This window comes from Lucilia cuprina, chromosome 3 (genome assembly GCF_022045245.1).
Source record: "Lucilia cuprina isolate Lc7/37 chromosome 3, ASM2204524v1, whole genome shotgun sequence".
NCBI lineage: Eukaryota > Metazoa > Arthropoda > Insecta > Diptera > Calliphoridae > Lucilia > Lucilia cuprina.
This window is the reverse complement of record NC_060951.1, coordinates 56,942,306-56,955,982: the sequence shown is the minus strand read 5'-3', so window position 1 is coordinate 56,955,982 and position 13,677 is coordinate 56,942,306. Positions and strand designations below refer to the sequence as shown.

At 27.6% G+C, this 13,677-nt stretch overlaps 1 protein-coding gene across 2 annotated transcripts in view; it reads right to left on the bottom strand.

Moving 5' to 3' along the window:
- LOC111681482 (protein roadkill) overlaps positions 1–13,677 on the bottom strand; it is a 138,119-nt gene that overhangs the window by 56,605 nt on the left and 67,837 nt on the right. The window lies entirely within an intron of this gene.

Sequence of the window (13,677 nt, the reverse complement as noted above, 5' to 3'; positions counted from 1 at the left end):
TTGAGGTAAAATTATTTTTAAAACTGAAACCACGTACCAAAAGCTCATAAATTATGGTGAGGGTGTAGACAGAAAACACCAGGCGAAATCACACACACACACTCAAATAGAAGAACTAAAAAAAACATCTAAAGAAACCAGCAGTAAGTAAAATATAAAAAAGGGATGCATTCATGTGGAATCTAAATGACTGCAGAAATCGGTACATAAACATTAACTGAAACTATAGAACTATGGCAGTGTAGAGCAGAGAAGTATGGATAGTTTGTGAGAAATAGTGGAGGGTGGTAAGACAAGTATTTGCACACAAAACATAACGCTAAGTTGTATAAAGAAAACTTCAAAAAAAACTACTTACACCATCCTCGCGAAAAACAAGCAAAGATGCATCATTTACTCTTTAAAATGGTCAAGTGTAAAATGAATTGCTTGGATAAAGAGCACTCCCATGGAGTTCTTTTTTCTGCTGTAAATATTTATTGAACACAATAAAACAACAAATGGAATAGACCAAAAATCAGGCATGAGATTGGCAGGGCATGCAATATAAATGCGTACGATTTTGTATGTTTAATAAACTGATGTTAATACTCCCCTTTATTTGTTGGATGCAGTAGAACATACTTCAATGATTATTGAAAGAACAATGACTACAATAATAATAATATTAAAAAACTAAAACATAATTTAAATGTTTTAAGGCATTTTGCTCCCCCATTAAAAGCATTTAATGGACTTAAACACGAGAATTTTAAAAGTTAATTTTATAACTTTGAAAGAAAAAAATATATAGAAAAAAGTTTATAGTTTCAATTCATCGGAATATAGTCGGATCTATTGTCCAGACTATAGTCTAATCTATAACCCGGTTTATAGTATAATCTATAGTACAGACTTTAGTTAAATCTATAGTCCACACTAATGTCTATATAATAGACTATATCCAGACTATAGCCTAATCAATAGTAAAGACTATAGTCTAATCTTTAGTAAAGACTATAGTCTAATCTATAGTCCAGACTATAGTCTAATCTATAGTCAAGACTATAGTCTAATCTATAGTCAAGACTATAGTCTAATCTATAGTCAAGACTATAGTCCAGACTATAGTGTAATCTATAATCCATACTATAGTCTAATCTATAGTCCAGACTATAGTCTAATATATAGTCCAGACTATAGTCTAATATATAGTCCAGACTATAGACTATTCTATAGTCCAGACTATAGTCTATTCTTAAATTTAAATTAATCGGAATATAGTCGGATCTATTGTCCAGACTATAGTCTAATATATAACCCGGATTATAGTATAATCTATAGTACAGACTATAGTTAAATCTATAGTCCACACTAATGTCTATATAAGAGACTATGGTGTAATCTATAGTCCAGACTATAGTATAATCTATAGTCCAGAATATAGTGTAATCTATAGTTCAGATAATAGTCTAATATATAGTACAGACTATAGTCTAGATTATAGTCCAGACTATAGTCTAATCTATAGTCCAGACTATAGTCTTATCTATGGTCTAGTCTATGTACTAATTTATAGTCTTATCTTTAGTTCAAACTGTGTTCTAATTTATAATTCAGAATATGTTATAATCTTTACTATAGATTATAGTATACCCATATATTAGTCTATATCGAGACTATAGTTTAATCTATTGTCTTGGCTATAATCGAATCTATAGTTCAGACTGTGTTGTAATCTATTGTCTAATCCATATTCCGAACTATAGTGTAATCTATAGTAGATCTAATGTCTAATCTATAGTCCAAACTATAATTTAATATAAAGTCCACGCTATAGTCGAATCTATAGTTCAGACTATAGTCTAATCTATAGTACAGATTTTAGACCAATTCTAACCTATAGTTCAGTCTATGGTTTAATCTATAATCTAGACTTTAGTCTAATCTATAGTCCACGTTATAGTCAAATATATAGTTCAATCAAAATTCTAATTTATTGTCTAATTTATATTATGGACTACATATAATCGAGACTATGTTTTAATCTATAGTTCAGACTATGTTCGAATCTATAGTCCAGACTATAGCCTTATATATAGTTCAGTCTATGTTCTATATCTATAGTGTAATCTGTAGGCCAGACTATATCCCCTATATCAGTAAATCATTCCCGAACTGCAGGGCACACCACAACGCCAGAGACACTTAAAACTGTTCATGTTTAAACAATTTAGAAGGGCAGAAATAAAGAAGATGGTGATGGTGGTGGGATGCCAAAGTGGTTAAATATCTTATTCTTCTTCTTGTTCTGCTTGTTCGTGCATTCGTTTTAAGTTATTAATGACTTTGACCTATGACTGTGCATTAAATAGTTTTTTTACTCTTTTACGAGATAATTTTTTCTTGCTCGATTTTCCATCTCGAAGTGGGTTTGGTTTGTGTTCTGCAGTATTGTCAAAGTTGTTGTTGTTATTTTCAATCCCCACTGCAATTTTAATCCAGCAATTTGCTTTCGTACGTGTTTGAATGCGAGTTTTAGAGTACAAAAAGATCTATTTCAGTGCATGTGCCGAGAGAATATTGAAATACTTAAATATTTTTGCGTTTAATGCACTTTTTTCACTTAATTAAGATTAATTTAGAAATACACTACGTTATAAATACTTTTCTTGTCTTCAGTTTTGTAATGCTGCTGTCATTAAGGTTTTATTTTAGATGTACATACATATATTAAAGTTAAGTTTTTTTTTTTTTTGTTGTAGACAGGCGATACTAGATACGATTAGAATAAAATGTCATGAACATTTAAATGGCCGAAGGAAATATTCGTCAAAATAATTACTAACGAGGTTAATTTGTTCAAATACAGACATTTATTCATTCATTTGCTTACTTGCTCATTCCAACAAAAATTATTTTTAAAAGACAACAGCAAAAATCCCCTCTCCATTAAGTGTTAATTAATGTTTGCCACTATTTAAAAGCAAGTATCTTGACGTTTGTATCTTTCTATCTTATGCATCTTGGTATATATTTGATGATGCATCTAAATACTTCAAGGATGCAGTTTTCGTTTTATTTATTTATGCCTTTTTGAATTTATGCAAACTAAGCAAACAAACTTGTCCAAGTCCATTCTACTCTTAAGGCATTATTTCAATTTAACAAAGTTGCAAACATGTTGAGATATTTCTAGTCAGTTTAGAGATAGTTATATTTATTATTAGTGTGTATGGTTGTTGTATTTGAAATAAGTGAAACTTAATATTGTCAAGATAAAAATCTTATTAATTAATGCATATTTTTTATGGTTAAATGGTTAATTAACATCATCTGGTATTTTTTGATTATTGAGAGAGAAAAAGAGATAGATAGATAGATAGATAGATAGATAGATAGATAGATAGATAGATAGATAGATAGATAGATAGATAGATAGATAGATAGATAGATAGATAGACAGATAGATAGATAGATAGATAGATAGATAGATAGATAGATAGATAGATAGATAGATAGATAGATAGATAGATAGATAGATAGATAGATAGATAGATAGATAGATAGATAGATAGATAGATAGATAGATAGATAGATAGATAGATAGATAGATAGATAGATAGATAGATAGATAGATAGATAGATAGATAGATAGATAGATAGATAGATAGATAGATAGATAGATAGATAGATAGATAGATAGATAGATAGATAGACAGATAGATAGATAGATAGATAGATAGATAGATAGATAGATAGATAGATAGATAGATAGATAGATAGATAGATAGATAGATAGATAGATAGATAGATAGATAGATAGATAGATAGATAGATAGATAGATAGATAGATAGATAGATAGATAGATAGATAGATAGATAGATAGATAGATAGATAGATAGATAGATAGATAGATAGATAGATAGATAGATAGATAGATAGATAGATAGATAGATAGATAGATAGATAGATAGATAGATAAATAGATAGATAAATAGATAGATAGATTGATAGATAGATAGATAGATAGATAGATAGATAGATAGATAGATAGATAGATAGATAGATAGATAGATAGATAGATAGATAGATAGATAGATAGATAGATAGATAGATAGATAGATAGATAGATAGATAGATAGATAGATAGATAGATAGATAGATAGATAGATAGATAGATAGATAGATAGATAGATAGATAGATAGATAGATAGATAGATAGATAGATAGATAGATAGATAAATAGATAGATAGATAGATAGATAGATAGATAGATAGATAGATAGATAGATAGATAGATAGATAGATAGATAGATAGATAGATAGATAGATAGATAGATAGATAGATAGATAGATAGATAGATAGATAGATAGATAGATAGATAGATAGATAGATAGATAGATATAGATAGATAGATAGATAGATAGATAGATAGATAGATAGATAGATAGATAGATAGATAGATAGATAGATAGATAGATAGATAGATAGATAGATAGATATTTAATTAGTTAGTTAATTAGTTAGTTAGTTAGTTAGTTAGTTAGTTAGTTAGTTAGTTAGTTAGTTAGTTAGTTAGTTAGTTAGTTAGTTAGTTAGTTAGTTTGTTTATAAGTTTGCGTAGGACATTTCAAACTAACCTACTAAAGACTGTTCAATATTTAAACAATGTATAGAAAATAGTCAATGTGTTAATTACTTCCGTTTAATGCTTCTCAATTTTCTTCTATGTATTCTAAAGATTCTGTTCTGACTACTACAGCAGCAGCATACTTCAACTCTTGTTGGTGATGAAGATGATATTTTTTGTTTATATTTTGCTGTTGTTTTCTTGTTGCAGTAAAAATAATCAACAATCAAGTCCTTGACCTATTAAAATAAACAAATAATGCATGCTTGTGCATGTACATACACACGTTCGGAATTATCCTTGGAATTGTGTATACATATGTATATGAATGTGGTATTGTTTTATTCCATTTTACAAGTGTATCTACGTGCATGTATTGCAATTTAATATACACATACATTTGTGTTATACATTTATATTTAAAATAACAAAAAAATAATGCATTTTTGAGTGTATTGAGCTAGTTTTTTTTTTTTAAAAAAAGGACCCAATTGTTTAAAAGCAGCAAAATAGTTAGCCATCTAAATACCTACAAGTAGGTTGGTAGAACTATAATAGTTTTTTATTTAAATTTGTTTAAGTGTTAATAGTAACTGGTTTCTGAACAAATATAGATTAAAATATATCACATCCTTTTTTTTAGTAGCAAATTATTGTATATGTATTTTTTTCTTTGTTAATGCATGTAAACATAGCTATAATTAGAAAAATTTTTTATTTTTATTAATTTTGTATTTAAAAATTAGTGTTCATATTATGGTTCATTAATTCCTTTTTATCCTATATTCCCGACAACAATGTGTTTGTTCTTCTTTCATTATTTTAACAACTTTTTCCACATCCTGTTAAAATGTGCGTGTGTATGTGAGCAAGGATATTTTAAAATTACATTTTGTAATATTGTATGCAAATTTCAGTTATATTTGTATGTATATATGTAAATATAATAATTAAATGGAATATAGTATTATACTTAAAATAAACATTTCATATGTATTCCTCTTTACATGTGCTCTGTTCTGTTTCGATCATTGTTTTACGTATGCAGTTGACATGTAAATTCATTCAAATTATCTTTCTTGTTTTTATGTATTTTTTGTTGTATGTATTTTATGTAATCTACAAAACGTTAGTCAATGCCCACATGTCATATATTTATATACACATGCATACATACATACATCCATACATTTTCATTTGACTTTAGTTAAGTTCCTTTTGGCCTTGTTAATTTTTATTGTTTCATTCCGACATGTTTGTAGGAGACAAACATATTATCCTTTGAGAATAATAATAAAAAATATACAAAAAAAAAAAAATAATTGCAATTATAAACATTTAAGTTAAAATAAATAAATTGTAGAATTATTTTTTAAAAAGTTCTATTAAAAAGGTTTAAGTTGACTGCTATATGTATGTATAGCTGCACAAATTAGAGAGTCCGAAGATCAGACAATACAGTTGTGAACTGTACTTCTGATTATAGTCCAGACTATTTATCCAACTAACTAATTAACTAACTAACTAACTTTAAACATTGGACATTCATTATGACAGACCTGAAACAAAGGACTGTAGTGAGTAATTTAGCCAGGAACTAGCTTCAAAAATACAAAAATCCTGATAGAGTTAGAACAGGGAATGCTATTGAGTAATTCCGTCAGAAATTATCTACAAAAATCCATTTTTTAAAATTTTTTCAACTACAATCTAAAATAGGCCACAACTATGTTCAACAAAAAACCCCTAAAAGTATGTTAAAAAAGGTTTGATTACTTTAAACAACAAAACTCATAAGCACAATTCAAAATTGAGCACCATTTGAAACACTTAATACTATTTCAAGGCAGTAAAAATATAATTATGTGTGAGTATGTGAAAATTTCTTACTTAAAAACGTGCACACATGTGTAGCACACTCGACCATATTAGTAATAACTTTATCCTTAACCTTGTTCTATACAATAATTTCCTTTATAATACAAATAAAAAAACAACTATATTTGCCAGATGATATTGAATTTCAGCAGGAAAAAAAACTATAATAATAAGCAGTTATTTTTAAACACATACAGTAGCAGATACATATACATTGTATCTATGTGGTCATGTTAAGATAACAAAAAAAATGGTTGCAAAAAATCCTAAAAGAAAACACTAACAGGGCAAATGTTTAGAACAGGAAGAAACATTACTGTGTGAACTCAATTTACACTGACATTATGGAGTAAAATAGAAAAAAATAACTTAACTAAAAAAGGAAAAGAAAAATTTACAAAAAAAAAAATAAACTTTTATAAAAGCAGGCCAACTTATAACAACTAGAAGAGGAGAAAATTGCAACGTAAACAGAATGAGATGATAAAACAAAAATGTAATACATTTCACTTAGTTAAAGGAAAAAGTAATTTCTTTGTATAAACAAATGAATATGTTCATACATATAAATTGTTAATAATATTTTTTTTTACATTTTAAAATAATGATAACAAGAAATACTTGTTCTCTCACCCAACAACACTAAACTAACACTTTATTTCTGTTACAAACACAAGCGCTCTATACCCCTTACAACTGTTCCTCTGCCCTAGCACTGTATTACGAGCAATATCATCAACCGTTAGCTCATAGAGCTAACGTTTGGGTAACTACTAATATTTTTCCAAGTATTTATGTATTGTTAGACACGCACACCTATAAATTCTTAAGCACACACATTGATACTTCAAGTACAAAACACATACATATGAAGTAGGAGGTTTTTCCCCCAGTCATGTCATTATGACATTTTAGAAATCTGCAATGAGTTTTGGCAAACAGTAACTAAATAGCAAGTAAAGTAACAATGTTAATAAAAATGCTACTAAAAGTAACATGTGTTACTAACTTCAAAAATGTGTAGTATGAAGGGCTTAAATGAGAGTTCCTGTTCGAAACATATCAAAATATTAATAAATTTATGAAAATGGAAAAGGATAACATAAAATATACGTTGAAATAATAAATTTTTTCCAAATTTTCCAAAATAAAACGGCAAATAATAAGCCTATGATGTTAACTGACGAAGAAAACAATAAGATACAGTTAAGTAAAAGGAAAATTTTACCAATACCCTGCCACAGTTAAGTTCTAGTTCAGTTCTAGTTCAGTTCTAGTTCAGTTCTAGTTCAGTTCTAGTTCAGTTCTAGTTCAGTTCTAGTTCAGTTCTAGTTCAGTTCTAGTTCAGTTCTAGTTCAGTTCTAGTTCAGTTCTAGTTCAGTTCTAGTTCAGTTCTAGTTCAGTTCTAGTTCAGTTCTAGTTCAGTTCTAGTTCAGTTCTAGTTCAGTTCTAGTTCAGTTCTAATTCAGTTCTAGTTCAGTTCTAGTTTAGTTCTATATCAGTTCAGGACTAGGCAAAATGAATGTCCGATTTCCACAATTTTCAATAGCGTTCGCACAATACCCTCCTCATTTTAGTGGTATAGGATATAAAAAGTTGTGGATAATTTTTGTACACCCCATATAACACCAAATTCGTGGCATAAACCTTGAAAGTTTTAGATTTTTTAATGATTTGTGATGCATTTTATTTATTTTTTTTTTGTGGGAAGTTTTAACTTAAGTAACTCAAATAAATTCTAAAAAAAACAGTAATTTTTTTTATCGCTTATAATTCTTTCTTAAGTTAATAATACGCGACTTGAAAATAATTATACATTACCAATAGCGTCTCAAGTATCTTCTCTAAATATGCAAAGTATTACAACTCTGGGGAATTGAATGTAATATTTAAATTTCTTATAATATTTTCAAATTTTTTATGTATTTTAAAATGTATACAATTTTTACTGCATTAACAAACTTTTCAAAGTTTAACTTTATCTGTTGTATGTATTTTATAATTTGGGTCAAAATGGTAATTCACAAGTACCAGCAAAAATTGTCAACCATTTATTATGACAGAAGAAATACGTTTTCGAGTGTCAGAGGACACTCAAGAAAAAATTTTTATAAAATTTGATAGTGGAAAATATTTTGTAGAAAATTGCTTTAAATGTATGTTGAAACATTAAAAACTAATGATTAAGTGTCGAGTACTTGAGTTATTAAAGTTTTAAGGTCACTACAAGGATTTTTTAAAATGAGAAATTTTCTTAATATAACTACCCAGAAAAAAATGTCTGGGTGTGATTTTGGGATGAAATAAAAAGGTCATCCCTCCTATGAAAAGCCTGAGTTAAAGTCATTACTTCTTCAGGTCTTTTTCAGTACTTCCATGGAGTAAATTCTTCCCCTTTTTCCGCTTCTTTGAAAGTCCTTTTATGCTAGGCAACTACATGCCATTCTGACTCATACGATTTACATTGAATTATTTTTTAATAACTTGTATACTGACATGGGTCATACTTGATAACAATTTATTCGATTATTGCATACTGTCTTTATTACTTTTACGTACTTTAATAATAACTTAATTCAATGCATTTCAGTGTAAGTTTTTGATTTTGATTACACTTTAAAATTTCTCTCAGTTTATGTCTGTTAAATATTTATTTAAAACCATTATTTTTATATATTTTTAAATGCTACTATTTATTATCAAACTTATATATAAATATTATTTTAAGTTGACCATTAAAAACATACATTTATTTAATGTTTTTTTTTTAACACAAGTATGTAAGTATTTTATAATATTTTGCATAATTCTTTTTTTCGTCAAGTTTAAATTTATAAAAGATAAAATGTTAATTTGCATAAAATAAACTTTAATGTTTTCATCATTTTTCATCACCATTACGTATAAAATGTGTATTTTGTGTTTTTTCCTTTTTTATATAAAATATTGTAATAATATTATTTTTTAATTTCAACTTAAAAAAAAAAAAAAAACAAAAAAATTAATTTTAATAAAAGTATTATTTATATTTTTCTCTCTTTTGCAGGGAAGTTTCTTTGCGTTTTATAAATTCGAATAAATTAAAAAAAAATTAAATTTATTGGATTTTTAGTATAAAAAAAGTTTTAAACAGGAACAAATTTTCGTTTTATTAACGTCTAATAAACAATCAAATTTCCATCTAATTTTAATATTTATTTCATTTGTAATTATTATCATAGAAAATCCCCAAACATTTCAAATTAATACTCACGGGGAAAACCAAATTCGATTAATATATTAACAGGTAAATTCAAATAATACTTATTTATGTTATTTAATTGCGTTGTAAGACTTATTTGTAATCCAAATACATTGAAATTTATTTTTATTATCAAAATACATGCAATGAAAATTTTTATTTCCTACGAACTAGAACTAGAAATATAGTAGAACTCAACTGGAACTGAACTAGAACTGAACAAGAACTGAACTAGAACAGAACTAGAACAGAACTAGAACTGAACTAGAACTGAACTAGAACTGAACTAGAACTGAACTAGAACTGAACTAGAACTGAACTAGAACTGAACTAGAACTGAACTAGAACTGAACTAGAACTGAACTAGAACTGAACTAGAACTGAACTAGAACTGAACTAGAACTGAACTAGAACTGAACTAGAACTGAACTAGAACTGAACTAGAACTGAACTAGAACTGAACTAGAACTGAACTAGAACTGAACTAGAACTGAACTAGAACTGAACTAGAACTGAACTAGAACTGAACTAGAACTAAACTAGAACTAAACTAGAACTAAACTGGAACTGAACTAGAACTAAACTAGAACTGAACTAGAGCTGATCTAGAACTAAAATAGTACTAAACATAATTAAAAAGAACTGAACTAGAACTAAAATAGTACTATACATAATTAAACAAAAATTAAATTAGATGGGAAGACATCGACTTAAATTGTTGGATCACTTTAGATGAAATTTCCCATGTATGCAATTTTCTTCGAAATTATAGTTTACTAACTCAATCATATTTATTTCGTTCTAATTATAATTCAATGGGCAGTAATGTTAAGTAATTTACTAGGCTTACTAAGAATTCCCCAAAAAGTTTGTAACAAACAAAAAAGCGAAAAGAACTTTGTACTTGAATTATAATGAAATTTCCTTGTTATTTAGTAACACGAGAAAAACAAGCAATATAATTGTAATTTTTATCGAATTTGTTTTCGTATTCGTAAATTTTCTATTTTTAACTAAATATATTAGATATTTTTCTTCTTTTCAATACAATCAATGAAAATAAAAATTAAAAACAAAAAAAAATTAAATGATTTGTGTATCTATTGGCAATCAATACTGGTAGTCGCACTTGTACCTGCTGCCTGTATGGTAGAGTGTGAGTGTGAAAAATTTTCATTTTATTTTTATTTATTATTTGTTGTCAAGGTTATTATTTTTATTTTATGTTGATTTTTTGTCTTTTTATTTTTTGGCAACATGCAACTCAGCCCTGTTGCCAATTTATTTATAAATGTTGCGTTAAATACGATAGAAAGAGCTTTAATATGATATACATACATACATATCTAATTGGAAACACTAAGAGAAATTGTTAAAGGAATAAATTACGAATAAGAAATATAGAACTGAACTAGAATTAAACTAGAACTGAAATATAACTGAACTAGAACTAAACTAGAACTGAACTAGAACTGATGTAGAACTGAACTAGAATTGAACTAGAACTGAACTAGAACTGAACTAGAACTGAACTAGAACTGAACTAGAACTGAACTAGAACTGAACTAGAACTGAACTAGAACTGAACTAGAACTGAACTAGAACTGAACTAGAACTGAACTAGAACTGAACTAGAACTGAACTAGAACTAGAACTGAACTAGAACTAGAACTGAACTAGAACTGAACTAGAACTGAACTAGAACTGAACTAGAACTGAACTAGAACTGAACTAGAACTGAACTAGAACTGAACTAGAACTGAACTAGAACTGAACTAGAACTAGAACTGAACTAGAACTGATTTCGAACTGAACTTGAACTCGAACTGAACTAGAACTGAAATTGAACAGAAATGAAATACCATAACAAGAAAAATACCTTTTAAAAAATAAATATTACTTTAAAAACTTCTGAATTCAAAACACACTTCCTTTTCCATTTTTTTCATTAAATATTAAATTAAATTTTAACCAAATTCCTAACTAGCAATTTAAATTGACCGCAGGCCAGGTTAGTTCCCTTTAACTATTATTAAGTTTCTCATCTAGTTTTCTTTACTATAACAACAAATACTAAAAAGAAATAATAAAAAAAAACAAAATGGATATTTTTAAAAACCACAAGAAATTTAAGAATAACTAGCATTCCTTATGGTATCCTTTATGTTTTTAAATTCACTACTCCCTTTGCTATGTATTTTTATAGTTTTTGAGGTTTTTGTTGTTTATTTTTAGCTTATTTTGTATGTAAAGGACTCACACACTGTATTGTGTCCCCAAAACTTTTGTATTTTCACATACAAATAAATACTGGTATCCTGTTTTGCCTCTAGGGAGTAATATTGTGTTTTCGAAGTTAAGCATGTATGACTTCAATAAAAAAATAAACCAAATTGAGGGAAAATCCATACGTAGCAAAAAGGACCCTTAGTAAAAAAAGCACCCAGGACAACAACATATGTCGTCCTTTGTGGTTAATAGTTGTAAAAGGTAGACCACATTTCGCTATAAAAGCAAAAGGCAGTCTTTCATTTATATACTTATGTATATATATACAATACATATTTACATTTGCACACATGCTTACATGCTACATATTGGGGCATGCAGCTTAAATATTGTGGTTAAATAAAATTTCAACCATAAATTATATTCATATGAAACCTGCCTTCTGCCTAGTTTGAAGAATAAATATTATTAAATTTTAAATCAACTTTGTTGCACTTTAAAAAGCCGTTGCTAAAGTTTAATTTATTCATTATTTATTCATAATTATAAATTTAAGTAAAAATTGTTAAAATATAGTTCGATTATTAAATCTATTAGATACATTTAAACTCTTCTAAAAAGATTTTCTTACTAAAATATTTTGTGTAAAAGAAGCAATTTTGTGTTAAATGCTCTATATATAGATTCCTTTAAAAATTGACTTCCAATTAATAAACGTAATATTTATTTTTCTTTTCAAATATGTACTGCATTCAACGCTTTCATTATGCCAAAAGAATTTTTCTCAAAAAGAGAAGAAAATCAAATAAAAACTTTTTTCTATAAACTCAACTCAACATTATTTTCAACACTGATAAAACTTTAACTTTGCGCTAATTTAGCGTTTTAAAAATTTTCTATAATTTAGTAACTTTATTTCTGTTTTCTTTTTTCTGTTAGTTTGTATGTATTTTATACGAGTGTAAAACTTTTTACATTATTTACAGCAACTACAGCAACAAACAATATGTTTTTTAAAACCGCCAGGATTATTAATGAAACTACAACAACAATATAAAAAAATCCAAAGTTAATGATGTCAAAACAGCTTTAGCTTAATTTTGCAATGAGGAGACCTTGATAAGTAGTTGTTAAAAATATTTTGTAAACCCTATATCTTTAAGAATATAATGTAAGGAATAGAACAGAACTACAACAGAACATAACTAGAACAGAACTAGAACAGAACTAGAACAGAACTAGAACAGAACTAGAACAGAACTAGAACAGAACTAGAACAGAACTAGAACAGAACTAGAACAGAACTAGAACAGAACTAGAACAGAACTGGAACAGAACTAGAACTGAACTAGAACTGAACTAGAACAGAACTAGAACAGAACTAGAACAGAACTAGAACAGAACTAGAACAGAACTAGAACAGAACTAGAACAGAACTAGAACTAGAACAGAACTAGAACAGAACTAGAACAGAACTAGAACAGAACTAGAACAGAACTGAACTAGAACAGGACTAGAATAGAACTAGAACTAGAACAAAACTAGAACAGAACTATAACAGAACTAGAACTAGAACAAAACTAGAACAAAACTAGAACAGAACTATGACAGAACTAGAACACAACTAGAACAGAACTAGAACAGAACTAGAACAGAACTAGAACAGAACTAGAACTAGAACAGAACTAGAACAGAACTAGAACAGAACTAGAACA